At 47.1% G+C, this 15,815-nt stretch overlaps 1 protein-coding gene across 3 annotated transcripts in view; it reads right to left on the bottom strand.

Moving 5' to 3' along the window:
- CLCN2 (chloride voltage-gated channel 2) overlaps positions 1–15,815 on the bottom strand; it is a 1,173,779-nt gene that overhangs the window by 523,982 nt on the left and 633,982 nt on the right. The window lies entirely within an intron of this gene.

Raw genomic sequence — 15,815 nt, 5'->3', positions numbered from 1 at the left:
CCACATTGTCCAAAAAAGTGGCCTTGTTATTTTAAATTCAGTATTTTAACAAAGAACCGATTGTAACAACTCCTGGGATGGGAAGACAGGAATTAATTAGCCTGGGGATCCAGAAGGGGAGCAACAATGGAAGAAGGGGGAGACAAACGGGGCCAGAAGAAACAGAAAGTTGTGTTTTTTTGGGTGAGTGCAGAGGAGGTAGGGGTGGAGTAAGAGACCAGAAGGAGGAAGGCCAGCGTAGAGGAAAGCTGAGACTCTTTATAGAAATGGCGAGGCACTGCCTGGTGAGTGGCATTTTGACTGGTCTAAACTAGCATTTTGCATTTTTGGTACGGTCATCGCCCTATAAGCCAGTCCAAGCCTGCCGGCTCATCCTTAATGGGTGAGGGGGCATCCACCTACTGGCCACCTCACCCATTATGCAGGAGCCAAGGAGCCAGCCCAGTGAAACACTGAGCACTCCCTCAGCTGCTTTTTCCAGCAGAGGGAGTGCTCCTGGGCTGGCTTAACTGTCAAAGGGAAACAACGTTTGCCTTTGACAGTTCATTTCTCCAGCTGCAAATGATCACTGAGCCATGCAACGCTGGGGGTGTTTTGCTTCGCCCGCCTTGCATAGCTCATTGGAAATGCTGGCTGGGGCACTGCATGTATGTATGTGCGAGGGGGTGCTCCTGCGCCTCCTCGCACATACCGGCAGAGCAACCTGTAGCGTGGCATTTTAGCAACCACGCGCAGGCTTCTGCAGAAGGTACGTTTGTGGCAATTTATTTTTTATTTGAATGTGTATGGATGTGTGTATGCTTGTGTTATGGGACTGTGGTGGGAGCAGGATGGGCGGCAGCACTGAGATAGTGGTGGGAGTAGGGTGGGGAGAGCCCAGGGTCTGTACTGGGAGTAGGGTGCGCAAACGTTCATAGCGATTTCTACATACTTGTCATCTGGCACTTTTGGGGGGGCCGGCCTGCCCAAACTTTGCTGAGGGGGCCCAGGCCAAAAAGGTTTGAAGACCACTGCCCTACAGGGACCCTGCTTGGATAGTGCCTTACAAACACTACGGGCGCTCGCCTGGTCTTCCCTGTCCATCCACTCTTTTGGTGTTCTCTCTCTCTCTCTCTCGCTCGCTCTCTCTTTCTCTTTCTCTATGCTTCGTTACTCACCTCCCTTTCCTTTCCCCCCATCATCTCACATTTTCTCTCTTTCTAGCTGTCCCTCAGTTGGTACATCTTCCTGCCACCTACCTACTACTTTTCCCTCCTACACCATTGCTACTCTGCCCTCTCTACACTGCTACTACTCTCCCCACCACTAATACTATCCCCACTCCAAACCACTACTACTCTTCCCTCTCCACACCACTATTATTTTGCCTTCACAGCACTACAACAGTTCCGCCTCCACACAACTATTACTCTCCTGCCTCCGCACTACCACTACTCCCACACCACCACTCTGCCACTATTACTTCACTCCACCTTCTCTTCAGCGACTCTCCTTTCACTGCTTCAGCCACCCTCTCACTCATTTCCAACTCTTCTTTCACTCACACACCTTACACACATACCCGCACCTCAGTACCACTTTCCCTCACCAGGCAGTGCCTCGCCATTTCTATAAAGAGTCTCAGCTTTCCTCTACGCTGGCCTTCCTCCTTCTGGTCTCTTACTCCACCTCTACCTCCTCTGCACTCACCCAAAAAAACACAACTTTCTGTTTCTTCTGGCCCCGTTTGTCTCCCCCTCCTTCCATTGTTGCTCCCCTTCTGGATCCCCAGGCTAATTAATTCCTGTCTTCCCATCCCAGGAGTTGTTACAATCGGTTCTTTGTTAAAATACTGAATTTAAAACAAGGCAACTTTTTTGGACAATGTGGACCAGTTTGAGGAGTTACTTCACTATGCAGCTAGTATTTTTGACCATTGTTGCTGAATAAATATTCTTTAAATATCACCATCTGTTTACATTTGAACAAAAAACATCCCCTTGGGTACTATTCAAACAGTCTTTGACTAAAGGACTGAATATCCATTTGCAACTGCTGGCCACTTTTTCATTGGTGCCTAAAACCGTTTTATGGTCTAGTCTGACCATGTGAGCTGCCCCTTCCCATTTCCTCCAATCTACACAGTTTGAAGACCTCTGCTGTAGGGTGTCAGATATATTGTTCCTGGGGGGAGGCTAGATAGATGAGGTGTTTGCCTATAGACCATTACGAGTAGACAGATAGATTATTTAGGTAGTAGGGGTTACGATCACTAGTAACAGTCTGGGATCAAGGGATGAGGGGTTAGGGTGGGGCTGTCCATTCCTGGTTAGCGAGAGAGAGAGAGCTGGCACGCAGGGCCTTTGCTGATTAACACACCGTAAAAAGCTAGAACCTATGTTAGGAGTTTGTGTGTTCTTGATGCCATCTGGGACAGCATCAAGAACAAAGCAAACATATGTGTTATTACATTGTTAAACTGGTCTTCACAGATGTAGCCAGTCTGGATGATATAGTTTCTTATTGCAGCATGGCATTTGTAACTGGGCATCCGGGGTAAAGCAAACATGATTAGTGCTATTAAGTGGCAAGATGGCCTGTATTATTGGTTCAGCCAGTCTGACCATATAGTCTTACTGTGGCATGGCATTGTTTGCTGGGCGTCAAGGTTAATTCAAAGGTGAATCCAGTCAAGTTATCTTTTCTTATTGTGGCGTGACATGTGTTACTGGTATGAAGGTAAAGCCCACATGATGAGTGTTGGTGCATGTTGTCTGGATGTACTTTCTTACTATGGCATGGCATTGTTTACTAGGCATCAAGGGTAGAGCTAACATGATAAGTGTGATGTGCTAGACTGGTAGCCAGTTTTCATAGATTTTTGTACTGTGACATGCCATTTTTTTTTTTTACTGGGCATCAAGGGTAATGCAAACATAAGTGTTACTGCATGGTTAGACTGGCCTACATTGCTGCAGATAGTGTGTGTGATGCTGGAAATGCATCGGAGGGACAGGGCCTCTGTATCCTTGTCCTCTACTGCTTTTTATCATGTGTTCTGTCATGTTTTCCACGCAGGAATTCATGTGGGACTCCTGGCGGTGCAGCTCTCTTTCTTTTGGTTTGGTGAACAGACCTGTGGGAGGATACTCTTATTGCACCCATGGGTGGGGGGCACAACCCTGTGCCCCTAATGTATGTTTTTGGGCACCAGTGGGTGGCCCACAGAGCAGGGTATGGGCTGGTGGCAGCTCCATGCTGAATTGACAGGTGCGCGGAGTATCCTCCATTTTGGGATACCCCGGCCCTGCCATGGGGATCAGTTGATTCCTGATGGAAAACAAGATGGCCCTGGTGGCCTCTTGCTTTCTATTACCCATTACCTTGTTTTCCCAAAGTCCTGGGAAGCCCTGACTCTGTCCCTTCCCCTTGACTGGCTGTTGGGTGGAAAAGCCATATATGGTGTTGTTGTGAAGGCCCGGCCAGACTAGCTGGAGCCTTCCCGGTGATGTATGTTGTGGGTACCTCCTGTGGGAGGGACCTGGGTGAATAGACTGTGTGACGAATATGCATTCTGTGTTCTGGGTGTCTAGTATCTGGTGGCTGACACAATGACTGAGACAACCCTGCCTGAAACCGTTATTGAATGCAGCTTGGAGGGTTGAATGGCTCGGTACTTGTCCCAATACACATAACTTGTTGTGAGTGTCTGGAGAGAAGTGAATGGCCTGAATACCTCGTGTACCTGATTGGCTGCCTGCCTGCATGAATGCCCGCAGTCGTGATTGGATGCTTGAGTATGACCCAGCAGAATGAATGGGAAATCAACAGTATATCTGGGGACCTCTCACTGCTAGGAATCGTGTTCAGAAGCTGAAGTCCACTACGACGAGTAACTGGATTAACTGACGCTTGACCTTGAAGCCCTGCTGGACGAGAAGAATTGCTGTTGCTCTCCTTCACAATCCGAAAGCTGCTGTGCCTCCAAGGACTGACCCAGAGAGGACCTGGTAAGGCGCCCTCTTCCCAAGCTACGAGGGACCATCGTGCACAGCTGATCTTTGCCAACGCTCCCTGGTAGACAGACTTACAACAGGCTGCCGACCCGATATGGGGACTGCTGCAGAACTCCAAGGAGAAGCACTCGGACTGTTGTCTGCCACTGTCGACGACCGCCGTCGCCGACCGGAGCCGCAGTGCTCCCGTTTGCCTAAGAACTTCCATTGATCATCGGACGCTCTCGTCTGCATCTTCACCCTCTTGTCTCCCGCTGGAGAAGGCCGGACCGTCGACCCGCCGAGGAGCATCCACCGGTGGGTTTCCCGCCACCTAAAGATCACAGAGACGTGGACGACTCGACGCCCTTGCTGGGCCACAGTTCTTCATCATCTCTTTGCGGTCCAGAACTATTGTCACCGAGGTGCCTCGCACGCCTCTTCCTTGCAGGACGCCAACGCTCTGTCGTCGACGAGCACTGCTAGGAACAAAGCGGCCACTTCCCTGCCATAGTTCACCCTGTTCACCGTCGGACGTTCGACGACCCGTGACTCCTGCCTTAAATGGAGGGCACTCAGGAAGGGCCATCGATTCCCAGACACCGAATGGCAAGTTCCCCGACACCTCTCGACGATCCGTGGCTCCCGCCTGAAAGGGAGGCTTTCAAGAAGGATCGGTCGACGCATCGTCGGAGAACTCTACTCCACCAGGTACATTGGGGGGGGGGGTAAAACCTTAACAGGAAGAAGTAAGACTATTGAACATATGGACTGGGCTTGTGCAATATATCTTATTTTACAGGTTGCCCAGGTGGGGGGGATCTCCACACAGAACTGTGCCTAGAGGTAGGGGTAAGTATTCTGCCTATTGTTTCAACCATTTTACGTTCCTGCCTATCTCTATTTCTGGTTTACTCGTTATTGATCTGTGTGACATTTTAACTGTACAGTTGATGCACTTTAATGAGATTCGATAACATTAGTGGTACCACTTTAGAATTGTATATATTTATCATTATTGACTTCCGAGTACAAAGTGCGTTATTGTGATCGTGTACATACCTTTGAATATTAATTATATAAAGACTGTGTTTTCAGTAATACAGTGTGTGGACATTCCTTTGTGGGGGTTCGGGGACTACACTCTACTTAAGAACCAGCCCGCATCACCTCCTGAGAAGCTAGGCCTTGATTGCTCGTCCATTGCTACCATATAGAGAATCTTGGCTGGGGTCCGCTGTGCCTCTCCTCTACCATATAGAGAGCGGAAGTACAGACACCCCCTACCGGTCTTTACAGTGTGTACATGCTTTCTTACTGTGGCATGACATTTTTTACTGGCAGAGCCAACAGGAGTAAGTTCTTATGTGTTGATGCTGGCATATATTAGTGCAGCCTGCATGAACATGTATGTGCACAGCCATTAAGAACATGTTTTTTATACCAAGATGGATTGTTGCCTAGGCATCATGCAAATGTGCTGTAAAACGTTCCTGTGCACTGTTGGTGACTTGCATCTATTGGATTTTTTCATTTGTTACCTTACAAAACTGGTAGCAACTTTTTTTTTACAGAAAGTGTGCTATAAAATGAACCATGTTAATGTATTCTTTTTTTTTTTTTTTTTAATGTTCACGGTGCTCGATCGCTCCCGCGTATTCAAGGCATACATTTAAGTCCCTCCAATTAAAAAGTTAGCCAACCGCCACTGCCCAGGTCTCCCCTAGAAGCAAAGAGGCTGGACATTATGCCTGCACCCCAATTTTCATCCCACCATTAGGCCCAAATACCCGGAAGTCGCTGAAAAGGTCGAGCTCTCTAGCGTTCCAGTCAGGCACAGATCACCCTCCTTCGGATCAAAGAATGCCTCCCCGCGATCGGGCACCTGCTTGACTCCTTGGCTCCTTTGAATTCTACTCACTCCAAGTGCATCACACTCCTTGCTACCAATGGTTATTCCCCTTTAAACTCTCCGCTCGCAGATGTCAATACCTCAGACAGTGGCCTGGACTCAGATCCCATTCAAGACCAACATCCTTGCTACAGCAAATTAGAAAGAACGTCCGGAGGTGGACTGCCGACACCCAGATGCATCAGCAGCACCCAGCACGGGGGCCCAGTGGCCGCAGCCGTCACTGACATACAATTGATACAAATGCCATTTATTTCGGAATCCAACTGAACTGCAGCAGTGCGACGCCAGAACCTGCCAAGTCCATTATCTTGCTATCAGAAGTCACATTCACAAAGCGTGTTTGCCACCGTAAAATTCAGTTTTGAAATGGAGGGAGTGTGCCTACTTCAGAAAGGGGAGATGGCCAGCATCTACATGCGAACCTGTTGCCTATGTGTGTGCGCAGATTGCAAGGGCATCGCCAATATAGGACCATACGGGCAGGAAGGGGACACGTGCGAAATGGGAGTAGTTAGATTCGGGGACAAATTCAGGCCCTGAAAATGAGACACACCGAAGAAGCCTTGCCAAGCATAGTGAGCCCCAAAAAGGAGGAGGTTTTGCTCCCTTCACGCAGGTCACGACCTACGCTGGTTTCAACCTGGTGGGCAACATCTCCAGGATCTGCTACTTTACACAAAATAAATTAAAAAAAAAGGCTCTGCGCGTGATTCTGCTCAGCAACTATTTGACACTACCTTCACCTGAATTAATTTAATTTCCCTTTTTTCACTTTTCACCTTTCCACGTTCTCTACGATGGACTCGCTCCTTGGAAATTGCTCTTCCTTTCCGAATCTCAGTCTTAATTTGGGCGCTATTTAACCAAAGGGTCAAAGTGCCCACAAGCTGCCTGGGATCCCTTGCGAATTGCACGCGCAGTCTGCGCAAGGGCAAGTAGCGTAACTTGCGGTAGCTGCACTGCGCGCCTGCCCTACAAAATTCTCTGAAGTGGGTACAAGGCTTTCACTCGACCACCCCCTTCGCACTACTAAGTACACACAATATGGCATCTGTAATATGTAACACAGGCTCATCCTCGAAGCTTTAAGTACACTTTGCAGTCGAAGGTTTTCCCCTTTGCCTGATCAAGTTACACTGCATGGGATCACCCTGGCCCTTGGATACCAGTGTCCCCATTGCATCTAGCAAGGACTCAGTGGCAGAACTCTTCAAAAACTAAAGAGAGTACCAGGGCCATCTTAATGGATTTTGGGAGGACGAGCACAGACATTCCGGGGCCCAGCTGAACCAAAAACAGAAGTGATTCAGAATCTCTAGTCGATCCACCCCCATCATGATGAAAACCCAAAGCTTGATTTGATGCCCTAGCAGCCGAACATCAACAAGCATCGGTGCTTCCAGTATCGTGACGCCCTTCATCCGTACTCAAATCACAAAAATAAGGACACGTCCTTTCAAGGGCAACTGTGGCTGCCCATTAAGCGGGTAATGGGCACAATGGGGTAAGCGGCTAAACACAGGGCACATTTTAACAATCACAGCCCGAGCAAGGTAGACAAACTGCAACACTGATGCAGTACCCAGAAAAAGGTACACACGCTTTGGCATTAGCACCCTGGGCGGTGGAGCTAGCCAATAAGGAGGCACAGAATGCAGACTGACATGTGCCAAGCCGCCTGATGGCCCGGTTCCCCAGCCAGACATCTTCCACCTACCGACCCTGCTTTTTTCCCTCTTCCTCCCCAAATCCCACTTATCTGATTGATGCGCTTGGGCCTTAACTTGGGTGGCGGGCTGTTACCTCCAGGGTCGGGCCGCCGCCCCGGGGCATATTGCTTCATTATAACAGAACTCAGATTAGCATCCTCACAGAACGTACACAAGCGCTCAAGTATGGATACAAGCTCCACATTGGAAGCACATAGAAAGGGTTACAGATCAGAGGCAAGATATGCCTGGTTTAGACAGTGGGAGAAAATTCTGTACAATTATATACAGTGTAATATGACAGTGAAGGATAGAACTTTGCTGGCAGCTGAGTTAGATTGAATGCTAAGGCGAAGATCCATTATTCGACTTTGGTCTTGAAAATCCAAAAATAGAGTCTTGCTCTAATTGCTGGGGTCGAGTGAGTTCCAACATTTAGCCACTAGCACTGTGAAGCTGGAACCTCCTGCAGTTTTCATTTTATATTTAGGGATGTTGAAGCGGTTGAGAGAGAAGGATCTGGTGGGTCTATCTGGCTGATTCCTTGAGAATTTGTCTGTCAGGTATTTTGGAGCTGTATTAGAGAGGCATTTATGCGTGATGACTAGCAAGCGTATCGTAATTCTGTCACGCACAGGTAGCCAGAGTGCATCCCGTCTAAGTGTGGTAATGTGAGAAGAGTGGGGGATATTCAATGCCGACCTAAGGGCATTATTCTGTAATACTATTTAAGTTCCGTGCCCAGGAGCTTAGGAATAGAGTGTTGCAATAATCCAGCTTCAAGAGAATCAGTGCGCATGCTACTGTAATGCAACTGTTAGTCGATAAGTAGGGTTTGCAGGCATTTATAAGTTTGTTAGTGTAGGCTGTGGTTGAGGCTGTAATATTAACTTGTTTTTTAAGTGGAGTCTAGTGTTTTGACCTTGTTAGCAATGTTGATAATGTTCCCATCAATGTTAAAGGTCTTGTAGCGTTTGTCCAAATTGTTGAGACGAACTTGTGAACCAAAGATCATAAGTTCGGTCTTGTCATTTAGACAAAGGCTGTGGGCAGCCATCTAGGCTTGAATCTCAAGGTAGATATCGTTTATCATTTTGGAATCTTTAACATAGCAACCAGAGAGAGTGATGAGGACCTGGGTGTCATCCGTGTAGTTTGTATAGGTGACGCCCAGATTATCAAGATGGTCAAAGAAGAGCTTATTAAAAATGTTATAGAGCGTAGGTGAAACACAAGATCCGTTTGGGACTCCACAATGTATGGATACAGGGGGAGCCGACGCTGAGGGTGCAAAGACCCTAGTTGTTCCGTTAGAGAGGAAGGATTTGATCCAGCTGGCAGTGTTTGGAGAGAAAGCTGCAGCTGAGGTTAGATGTTTGGTAAGGATCTGATGGTCGACAAGATTGAACGCAGCTGAGAGGTCTAAAAGTAGGAGGATGGCTAACTTACCCTTGTCTTTGGTTTCATTCATCTGGATGTTTAAGTCTAGAAGAGCGGTTGCAGTGCTGTGTCTTGGTCTGAAGCCGGATATGTCGAAGGCCTAGTAGATCATTATCTTCCAAGTGTTTTTGTAATGGAGATAAGCAGTTCGATCTAATATTTTTAAGAGAAATGGTACTGTTGTTATGGGTATGTAATTGGTTGGTATTTTGGGGTCTAGATTAGGTTTTTTGAGAAGCGGCATGACCCAGGCCTCCTTTAGATTATTAGGGACTGAGCAACCTGTAGTTCATTATGGCTGTTATGCATGGAGCTAGTTCTCTTGCTGCACCCTTGATAATCGGTTCTGGGCAAATATCTCCCTGGCAGTTGGAGGGTTTTGAGAGCCAGGATGATACTTTCTTCTTCTTTGGTGGTTACTGGAGAGAAGTGGAAAGGAGTACACAATGGGCCAATAGGATCCAGAAGTTTGTAGGTGTTGGCGCTCATGGCTAGATTGTTTTTTTAGTTTTGATTTTAGCTTTTAATAAGGCTATTTTGTCTGAGAGAGCCTTCTGAATGTTTGTACAGCAGGCCTCATCTTTCAAGCAGGTATCTGTGGAAGGAGCAGGCGACTGTAGTTGTTTTAGTTGAGTTCTTTTGTACTTGACCTGGCGTTCTGGATTCTGTTATAGATTTCTCTTATGGTGCTGATAATAGCTGTTTTGTAGGTAGTGGAGGCCGTGGAGAATTTCTCTTTGTTGAGGATTGAGGGGGGTTTTCTCCAGGATGTTTCAGCGGCTCTTTTTGCATTGCAGAGCAATTTTAGGTCTGGTGTGAACCATTTATATAGATGAGCTGAAGGCTTAGCCTTTCTATGTTTCAGAGGGGCGATTTTATTTAGTGCTTGCTCAAAGGTTTTATTATACGTTTCAACCAGCGAGGAAGGGTCCTTGTCTGAGTTGTGAGGTATGCTGACAATGGGTTGTAGAAGGGGCTGTAGGTTGTCAAGAGTAATGTTGTGCTTACTTCTATACATAGTTTGAGGAGAAAAGGCCAAGTTGGGGTTGATGAGGCCTTCTCCTGTATGGAAAAGGTGGTCAGACCATGCACATTGAGGTCTGCCAACCAATCCAGAGTTATGCCTTTAAGGTGGGTAGGTTTGTTGATCCAGAGTTTGAGGCCTAATTGTGAGATGGTGTTTTCAAGGATAGTGGTGTTAGCATCTTTAGGGTTGTGGAGGCCTAAGTTCAGGTGCCCTAGTAGGATGATCTGTTAACCTTTCCCCTCCAAATCCATGCTTTATGCACAAACTCTGCAACTGCAAACATGACGTCAGCACACTCATATGACAAACCACGATTCAGCAGAAATCAAAGCCCTAAAGGTGGTTTCACAAACAAGGACTCAAATTGCAAAAGTCGGCACATGAACAACAATGGCTCTGATGCAAAGACAGCCATCACTAGAGGCTGATGGATCCACCTGTTCTCAAGCGCTGCAGCAGGTGTTGTCTTCAGGTACAAGTTGCACTTCTGCAGGGGGTACATCTCATCAAAGTATGTTCCAAAACCAAAATATCATTTAGATAACAGGCACGGTCTGAAAGTACTACAGAAGCCTGCAAAAGAGAATGACCAAGCACCCTACTGACCATCTGCTCTTATCATCGGGGTTGAGTTTGGACCTATAGCAGTAGATATAGTCCAGTGGCCAGGCAGTCGGATACCTTCAGCAAGTTTCCTCACTACCAAACCCCATGGGAAAGACCCGCATGCCTGCGGTTGAGAATAAAAGGGGGACCTGGTTTTCAAGTGGCGTTGCCATGAGCAAAGACAAACGTTACTTCGTGGTTTGCAGTACATCAATGGCCACCATTATATAAGAAGCAACACGATGGCTTGCGGAACCATGACCGAGATTCCTTTGAAGAGGGTAACCTGAGAACCAGATCATTCCTGGTGCATTACTATTTTGAAAGATCTAGGGACTGGTCCTTTTGACAGGTTGTGTTCAAAGGTATTACATGTGTTGCTCAGGACCACACATTTTAATTCAGAGGTGAAGCTAGGATTTAAGCTGTCTGCCATTTCTGCACTGAACCACATGGTCCTCCAATTCTTGCTACAGCAAGGTGAATTTATTTGTGAATGTTTGAGTTCATGATCTAACTTAACATCCTGTTTTGCAGCAAGGCAAGGAAAGTACAAAAATTACCAAAACTCAAAATGACAATATTTTAAAGAAGAGACTTAATAGAAACAGGTTATGGAAAAGGAGAACGACGGTAGATTCAATTTCTTCATCGTCACGTGGAGTGCAAAGACACGAGAATATTACATTGGTTAGGTTTTTACAATGCTAATGTAATGCTTTACATGTGCCCAATACGCAGACTTGTGGATTGTTACTCATGATGCACAGAAAATGCAAACTGTTTTTGTGTCAAATAAGCAGATCTGAAAGAAGGTAACGAGAGGCCACCACTTTTCTGTTTACAAGCCCTTCCACTCAAATGGCCCCCGTGAAAAGAAAGAGCAGGCGAGACCCTAAAAGATGCCACTATAATGTGGGCAGCGAAACCTTCACAATAAAAGACAGAGATAAGATGATATATCCAGGGTCACAGTTCAGTCCAGTGTCATATCTCGCGTCTCAAGGTGGGGGCCCGGGCCACATGCCCCTTTTGCCCTCCCCTATCTCATTGATGGCATGTACAGTTCAACTACATCACCCAATCCATAAACCCCTGCACTGACTCCCAATCAAACATTGGTAAGTGCACAGGGCAGGGCAGTGCATACACTGTGTGCTTAATGCAAGCGGAATCGGGTCTTTAAGTGGGTCAGGGCTTTCAGGAGCTGGGCCCCTGCAAGTGTTTACTTTTAGGCTCATGGGGCCCTGCCATCTCTCCTGCCCACGGGCAGTGCCATTCCTGCTCTCAAGAGATGCTGCTGTTTCTGGCACATTAGGGATGAACCTCTAATGGCTGGGGGCATTGCAAATCAAGGAGGTGCCAAACGAGCACATTTACAGCTCAATCACAAACCAAGTCCTGCCAAAAGGAAATGCTTTTTGTAAAAACAGGCCTTCTAACTAAGAAACGCCATTTTATTTTTGTGGGGTATTGCACCCAGAATACATAGCAACACTTGCACTGTCAATCACTTTCACGATAACAGAACTGCAATATATAACAATATTGCTAATATAAATCACTTTCATGATACTGTGCCCACAATATATACCTGCAGAGCCACAGTAAATTACTTTGTTAATATTGGGTTTACAATATATGCCAACATTGCTACAGTATTCACTTAAGTGATGCCGGTGAGCCCCCATCCATTCCAAACGCATGGAGCAATGACACACACAGTCAGTAACCATCACAAAGCCACACACTCACAGAAGCATACACAAAAGGACGCAGAAAGACTGCGCAACCACCTTTTCATACACAGATCATATCATTTGAAACACATATGCACATATATACTTTTTTGAAACTTACATTAACATGCAGGGTTCTCTACTGCTTCAACCTGCTCTTGAGTCTATGTTTGGCAGCAAGATTCAACTGCACTGGCACAGGTAGCGGAAGAGACGCATGGGGCCAGGTACCCGGGCAGGGAATCGGAGCATGGCTGACAAGCAATCTTGGAGCTACCATGAGAAGCACCTGTATGCCATGCACCACCCGCTCTTTCCAGAAAGCAATTTATGGAGGAGGAGACTACACGATGCCGCTGCCACCACCGCCCTCTCGCACCATCATTGTGGTCACCCTCTGTCACTGCGTCTAATAGAACAAAACACACCCAAGAGTTTTCCACATTCTTTGGGAGATGGGGTGGGCAACAAAAAGGGTATGCAGCAAAAACATTTTTTTCATTTTCAGGGTGGCAATTGCATAGTTTCACGTTTCCATTCTGTTCGAATTGTATTCGTTGTATCTCAAGCTAAGTGGGGCTTAACGAGTCTTGCGTTTAAAGGTAACGCCATAACCCCGTTACCAACAGGAGATGGTGCAGCTAGTACTCTGGGTGCATAATGGAGAACACGTGGTCTGGAGATGTCTTAAAGGTGTAGCGTGGGTTGATGAAAGGGAAGGGGAACAGGTGGAAAGTGAAACAGCGATGTAGGGGGTTAATCAAAGGTAGCATGCATGCATCTCCTAAACAAAATGAAGCGGGCATGAATTTTAAATTGAGATGTTTTTAACCTCCCAACCAAGTTGACAATTATGTCTTTTTTAGATTGCATTGATGCACACAATATATAGACTTTGTAATGGGCAGACAATGTTATTACTGAGATACATTACATAGTCCCACAAAAGGCCAAAACAAACACACATGGGGCAAACATCGTCCAATAAACGCGCTCAGACTGAGGGCCTTCGTGAATGGAAAACACTAAACCTGTTAGGACATGTGCATGTTAGAGGAAGCGGGAGTCATGCATCAGTAGTGAAAAGGCCCGGCCTTCCCACGGGTGCAAACCTCCGCGAGCAGAGCATATGGCGAAAGGCTCCAAGCTGCAGAGTGACAGCAGGCAACAGCGAGCAAGCACTCAAGCGAGGCGAGGAAGTCACACAGGCGGAGAGGGCGCTCCGCAGCAGCACCCCTGCTGTTTACAGAGAAGAGGAGAGGGTGTCAGAGGCACTCGAGGCTGGGCAAGAACATCAGAACTCTCAGTGAGCGAAGGAAAGCAATTCAAGATTCATTATGGAACAGACGAAGCAGCTGGTGATCCAGACATGCTTGAAAAACAATATCCTAGCAGGAAAAGCGAAAATATGTCCCCTCACGCCACACCAAGGTCCTTGAACCGCAGCCTGTGGCTCACCAGAAGAAAGAACCTTGCGTCCTCACATGTACGTCCACTGTACGGAACAGTCACCACCGTAGCACACTTTAGGGGTCCTAAAGTCACAGTGTGTGCTGTGCCTTAACCATGAGCTGAGTATAACAAGTGCTGTCTTACTTCACGAAGCAGGCTTTCCCAGCCACTCTTGCTAACACTCAACTTGCTTGAGTGGAAAGGAAGTAAGCCCCTTCAACTCCTCACATTAAGGAGGTCCAGCAAGGACTTTCCTTAAGAAAATGCATTATACATCGACGGAATTGCCAACTTAGGGAAGGGACATGGGTGCACGGTGGATAATGTGGTGCGTTAGCATATCTCCCCTTCATAGTGAATGAGGGGTGGTGAGCCACAAAGGGACTCTGGTGGTCAGGCGCTACACAATGTGTTTCCTTGAGGGTGAATGAAGCAGATCCCTCAGGCTGGCCACCCCTTCGAAGATGTAACATTATACACACAGGTACATCTGTGATCCCGGATACCCATCAAATTCATTCAGGCCATGCCAAATGGTTCCAGGGAGGGACAAAGCAAGAAGAGGCCAACGAGTATTCTGCATCCGTTCGTGGGCCTCTGAAGTCATTTCCTGATCGTACCCGTCGAGAAGACAGCGAAAATAACGTGACCATGACCCATGCAGTCAAACGGAGACGCCAGTGTAGTCCCATCCCTGAGCTTGGGAGGATGCGGGATGTAGTGAAACAGAGCTGCTATTAAAGGGAATTCGAAATGTCCCAAGACTGTGCCACACCTATAAAGCCACAGAACCATCAGGTGAGGCTAGTATTGCAATTAACCAATGCGAAGAAGGTGCTTGGTACAAGGCGAAGGGTCAATTAAAGGGAACCAAGGGAAAAGTTCAATCCTAATACTCGACAACACCTTAGCACCCCCAGCCAATCAAAAGGGGAGCCACAAATACACACACACCATTCAGACACTATAGAAGAGGCTTGGTGAGCCCAGCAGAGGCAGCTGCAGGGATAAGGAAGAAGGACAAGTTCCTTGCCACTCTCTGCTGAGACAGGGAGACGGCCATTTTGTACCAGGTGGCCATTTTACTGAAGTTTGTATTTGCTACCCGACCCTGAAGCCTGCCAGAGGTCTGTGGGAGAACTGAACAGTGAATGTTGAGAAACCAAAGGTCTAGGCAAAACTCGACACTGAATACTGAGAACTGTACCAGAAATTATTAAAACCTATACAGAGCGCTTTTGCCAAAGCACAGAATAGGCATTAATTGAAAGGGTTCAGATAATTCAATTAAAAGATGGTACAAAACTATCAGATTAAGAGCGTGAGCCAAGGAACCAGTTGTTATATAGAGTAGAGATAAGAGGACTTTTCAGGCAAGTACAAAAAAGTATGGGCCTCATTACGAGTATGGAGGTAGCCATGGTGCTATTAGCCCCATGGCTGACTCCATACCGGGCTCCAATACCGGGTTCCTTCAATGAGGCATTACCGGGTCATTCCGACATTGGAGGACCCGGTAATTCCTCCTTGCAGGAATCCATCCCCATTCCTGTTTGAGCCCCCATAGGGCTCAATGGGAATGGGGAGGAAGCTAATAACAGGCACATTACGAATGGCCAGTTTTTAGCTCACTCTTCCCCTCGCGGGACCCGGAAAGGATGTCTGGTTTCACCAGACGTCTGTTCTTGGTCCCGTAAAGGGAACCTCGTAATAGGTGCTCCCGTAATGAAGGGTGCCGGTCCCATACCGGCACCCTTCATCACGGGAGTGCCACCCTTGTAATGAGGCGCTATGTAATGAGTTAGAAGAGCAAAGGGAAGAGACTTCCAATGTTTGGGAGCTATAAGGGGGGGGATGAGCGAAAGTGAGAAGCGGCACTTAGGTTTTGTGATGAACCTGAAGAAGGAGACAAATTTAACATTTCAAAGGTGTTTATTTTAAATAAAGAATGCA

Source organism: Ambystoma mexicanum, chromosome 10, assembly GCF_040938575.1.
Source record: "Ambystoma mexicanum isolate Mex_15411 chromosome 10, UKY_AmexF1_1, whole genome shotgun sequence".
In the NCBI taxonomy this organism is placed as follows: domain Eukaryota; kingdom Metazoa; phylum Chordata; class Amphibia; order Caudata; family Ambystomatidae; genus Ambystoma; species Ambystoma mexicanum.
The sequence above is the reverse complement of the archived record's forward strand: the minus strand, read 5'-3'. Positions and strand labels throughout refer to the sequence as shown.